This window comes from Monodon monoceros, unplaced genomic scaffold (assembly GCF_005190385.1).
Source record: "Monodon monoceros isolate NGI ecotype Baffin Bay Population unplaced genomic scaffold, NGI_Narwhal_1 Super_Scaffold_4, whole genome shotgun sequence".
In the NCBI taxonomy this organism is placed as follows: Eukaryota; Metazoa; Chordata; class Mammalia; order Artiodactyla; family Monodontidae; genus Monodon; species Monodon monoceros.
This window is the reverse complement of record NW_021703781.1, coordinates 59,728,965-59,733,983: the sequence shown is the minus strand read 5'-3', so window position 1 is coordinate 59,733,983 and position 5,019 is coordinate 59,728,965. Positions and strand designations below refer to the sequence as shown.

The window sequence follows — 5,019 nt, the reverse complement described above, 5'->3', positions numbered from 1 at the left end:
AGTGTCCTTCAAGAGTGCCAACAGAGATGGAGAAAGCTTTCCTTGGCTACTTTCTCATGCTGGGCATTATAGGGGATAATGCAGAGCTCTAAATCTGTCCCTGTTTCCTGAGGCCCGATCCTAGTATTGTTGAAATAGCTGACCAGATTAGATGGAAATGTTGCTTATAGCAACAGCACATGTTAGTGACAGGTTAAAGCCTCGTTACACAGCAATTCCAGCATTGTATCCTTTATACGCCAACATGTGCTGTGTGTTGAGATAGGGAGTAATTAAAAATGAAAAGGCTATGTATGATGAATGTTCTTTTTTTTCCAGAAACTAAGCTCTATTTCAAGAAACAACTGTGCAACTGTAGTAGTAGCTTTTTGGGTGTATGTGTATGCATGTGTGTATATGAAGGAGGGGAAAGAGAAACAGAGAGAGATGGATCAAAACATAGAGAAATAGAGAGAGAGAACCTAGAAATATAATGTAACCACAGCCCCAAAAAAAATAACGCATAATATTTATTTAGTGTCCTAAATATGTCAGGTAAGGCAGGACTGAGACTAGGGTGAGGCAAGTGTGTAACTCACTTCAGAAGTGAAATTTAAGGAGATACCAAAAAACTCAGCCACCAAGATAGATAATATTTTAAAGCAGTATTTTAAAAATCAAAATTAATAGAAAAATCCCATTTTGAAAAAGTATCAAAATATTAAATAAAGACAAGGTCAATTATAGGATGCTAAACTCTCCACCTACGTTGTCTGGTTTAATATCCAAACAACCATATAAAATTGTGTTTTTTGTTGTTGTTTTATAAGCCTTTATTCAGCAAACAAAAACATTTAAAAAAATTTCCCAGTGAAACTGACTACAGGAAAAAGTTGAACCAATCTACTTACTTCTAATTTCCCAGGTATTACTATATTATTTTTGCTAATAAGTTACACCCATTTCTTTTTCTTTATTGAAGTATAGTTGATTTACAATGGTGTGCAAATCTCTGCTGTACAGCAAAGTGACTCAGTTTTACACATAGATACATACATAAGATGATTGATGCAGAGTTATGAGACTTAGTGCTATTTAAAAAACAGTGAAATTCTTAAATCAATGCGTTAATAAGTCCATGTAGAAATTCACTCTAAGTACCTTATTAAAGCCTACTTACATAGGACATTTAGACATGGAAGCAGTGTCTAGACCATGGAGAAGAGATGATCTGGTTACTTCACCTCAATTTACAATGGCCCAACACTATTTTATCCCATGCATATAACTGCTTATATCATTGAAAGCCTATAGCAGCAAATAAATGGGAAGTATATTCTTTTTAAAATAGTATTTTCTATTATGGTTTATCCCAGGAGATTGGATATACTTCCCTGTGCTATACAGTAGGACCTTGTTTTTTATGCATTCTAAATGTAATAGTTTGCATCTACCAACCCCAAACTCCCGGTCCATCCCTCTCCCTCCACCCCTCCCCCTTGGCCACCACAAGTCTGAACTCTATGTCTGTGAGTCTGTTTCTGTTTTGTAGATAGGTTCATTTGTGCCATATTTTAGATTCCACATGTAAGTGATATCATACGGCATTTGTCTTTCTCTTTCTGACTTACTTCACTTAGTATGATAATCTCTAGTTGCATCCGTGTTGCTGCAAATGGCATTATTTTGCCCTTTTTATGGCTGAATAGTATTCCATTGTATATATGTACCACATCTTCTTTATCCATTCATCTGTTGATGGACATTTAGGTTGTTTCCATGTTTTGCCTATTGTGAATAGTGCTGCTATGAACACTGGTGTGCATGTATCTTTTTGAATTATAGTTTTGTCTGGGTATATGCCCAGGAGTGGGATTGCTGGATCATATGGTAATTCTATTTTTAGTTTTCTGAGGAACTTCCGTACTGTTCTCCATAGTGGCTGTATCAATTCACATTCCCACCAACAGTGTAGGAGGGTTCCCTTTTCTCCACACCCTCTCCAGCATCTGTTATTTGTAGACTTTTTAATGATGTTCATTCTGACTGGTGTGAGGTGGTACCTCATTGTAGTTTCAATTTGCATTTCTCTAATAATTAGTGATGTTGAGCGTCTTTTCATATGCCTACTGGCCATCTGTATGCCTTCTTTGGAGAAATGTCTATTAAGGTCTTCTGCCCATTTTTCAATTGGGTTGTTTGTTTTTTTGTTGTTGAGTTGTATGAGCTGTTTGTATATTTTGGACATTAAGCCCTTGTCATTCGCATAGTTTAAAAATATTTTCTTCCCTTCCATAGATTGTCTTTTCATTTTTTTAGGTTTCCTTTGTTGTGCAAAAGCTTGTAAGTTTAATTAGGACCAATTTGTTTACTTTTGTTTTTATTTCTATTGCCGTGGGAGTCTGACCTAAGAAAACGTTGGTATGATTTATGTCAGAGGATGTTTTGCCTATGATCTCTTCTAGGAGCTTTATGGTGTCATGTCTTATGTTTAAGTCTTTAAGCCATTTTGAGTTTATTTTTGTGCATAGTGTGAGGGTGTGTTCTAACTTCACTGATTTACATTCAGCTGTCCAACTTTTCCAGCACCACTTGCTGAAGAGACTTTTTCCCATTTTATATTCTTGCCTCCTTTGTTGAAGATGAATTGACTGTAGGTGTGCAGATTTATTTCTGGGCTCTCTATTCTGTTCCATTGATTCGTATGTCTGTATTTGTACCAATACCACACTGTTTTGATTACTCTAGCTTTGTAGTATTGTCTGAAATCTGGGAGGGTTATGCCTCCTGCTTTGTTTTTGTCGCTCAGGTTTGCTTTTGCAATTCTGGGTCTTTTATGGTTCTATATAAATTTATTCTAGTTCTGTGAAAAATGTCATGGGTAATTTGATAGGGATCACATTAATCTGTAGATTGCTTTGGGTAGTATTGCCATTTTAACAATATTAATTCTTCCAATCCAAGAGCATGAGATATTTTTCCATTTCTTTGAATCCTCTTTAATTTCCTTTATTAATGTTTTATAGTTCTCAGCATATGATTCATTCACCTCCTTGGCCAGGTTTATTCCTGGGTATTTTTTTTTTTGGTGCAATTTTAAAAGGTGTTATTTTTTTACATTCCCTTTCTGATATTTCATTGTTAGTGTAAAGAAATGCAACTGATTTCTGAATGTTAATCTCGTATCCTGCTACTTTGTTGAATTTGTTTATTAGATCTAGTAGTTTTTGTGTGGAGTCCTTAGGGTTTTCTATATATAGTATCATGTCATTTGCATAGAGTGACAGTTTTACCTCTTCCCTTCCAAATCGGATACATTTTATTTCTTGTCTGATTGCTGTGGCTAGGAATTCTAACATTATTTGGAAGAAAAGTGGTGAGAGTGGGCATCCTTGTCTTGTTCCAGATTTTAGCAGGAAGGCTTTCAGCTTTTTACTGTTGAGTATTATATTGGCTGTGGTTTTGTCATAAGTATCTTTTATTATGTTGAGATATGGTACCTTTATACCCACTTTGGTAAGATTTTTTTGTCATGAATGGATGTTGAATTTTTTCACATGCGTTTTCTGCATCTATTGAGATGATCTTGTGGTTTTTGACTTTTCTTTTGTTAATATGGTGTACTACATTGATTTGTGTATGTTGAAACGTCCTTGTGAGTTGGTCATGGTGTATCATCTTTTTTATGTGTTGTTGGATTCAGTTTGCTAATATTTTGTTGAGAACTTTTGCATCTATATTCATCAAAGATATTGGCCTGTAATTTTCTTTTTTGGTGGCATCTTTGTCTGGTTTTGGTATAAGGGTGATGGTGGCTTCATAGAATGTCTTTGGTAATGTTCCTCCTCTTCAATCTTTTGGAAGAGTTTGGGAAAAATTGGTATAACTTCTTCTTTGTATGTTTGGTAGAATTCTCCTGTGAATGCATCTGGCCTGGACTTTTGTTTGTAGAGAGTTTTTTTTTTAAATTATTATTACAGTTTCTATTTCACTTCTAGTAATTGGTCTGTTCAAATTATCTGTTTCTGCTTGATTCAATTTTGGTGGGCTGTATGTTTCTAGAAAGTTGTCTATTTATTCTAGGTTGTGAAATTTGTTGGCATATAATTGTTCATAGTATTCACTTATGTTTTTTGGATTTCTGTGGTACCAGTTGAGATTTCTCCTTTTTCATATCTTATTTTTTTATTTGGGTTCTCAAAATTGGTATTATTTCTATACATAATTTACTGATAAGCAGTAAGTAGTAAAGAGCAAAAAGAGGGTAAATGACATGACAGGTTTGAATATGACCTGACCCTCTGGGTTTGGAATAGTGTTTGTTGGGAAACACATTCAGAGGCAGACAGAGATGTGTGATCACCTACTGCCCATTGTGTTCTGGGCAGCACATAGGAGTCTAGGTAGGATCAGATGTCAGATACAGAGAGGAACCATGGTTCCAGGTTATGGAGTTTTTCAACTGTATGATAAGGATGACTTGTTATAACGTGGTAGATCAATGGCCTCTAAGCCCTGTTCTTGCTCCTCAGTGTTCAGGGTTGGTAGAGCACTGGCTCCTCCCCTGGCATAACTAGGAGCAGGAGTCCGTGCATTGGTTGCAGCTGTGTGGTTGGTTCTCCTGCCTCTGTTTCTTGGTAGGAGGCCCAATTCCTTTCTCAATATTATATGGCTGTGTGGCTCTAGTATGATTTACTGCCTCAGAGCTGTAACCATAATAAATTGCCTAAAGCTCCTAGCGGTGACCATTTTCCATGAAATAGTTTTTAATTCTCCAATGGTACTGCTCAGTAGAGGATCAACTCCTGCTCAGGGAGGCCATCCTTCAGAGAATCCATCATTCCCTGAGTTAGCCATTACCTTTAAGTGTTAAATCTGTTTGTTCAAGGCCACACATCCAATAAATTTGGAAAGTCAGGGTTCATATATAGGTCAGTTAGATTCCAGAACTCAAGCATTTAGCCACTATAAATATTGACATCAACCACCCATTCATTCATTCATTCAGGCACTTTTATTGAATCTTTAATTAGTGTCAGA

General features: G+C 36.0%; 1 non-coding gene across 1 annotated transcript; it reads right to left on the bottom strand.

Moving 5' to 3' along the window:
* Positions 1-1,181: 1,181 nt before the first annotated feature.
* Positions 1,182-1,311, bottom strand: LOC114883516. Its single transcript, XR_003790610.1, has one exon. It is a non-coding gene; the product is annotated as a small nucleolar RNA SNORA20 (small nucleolar RNA).
* Between the last annotated feature and the right edge of the window lie 3,708 nt (positions 1,312-5,019).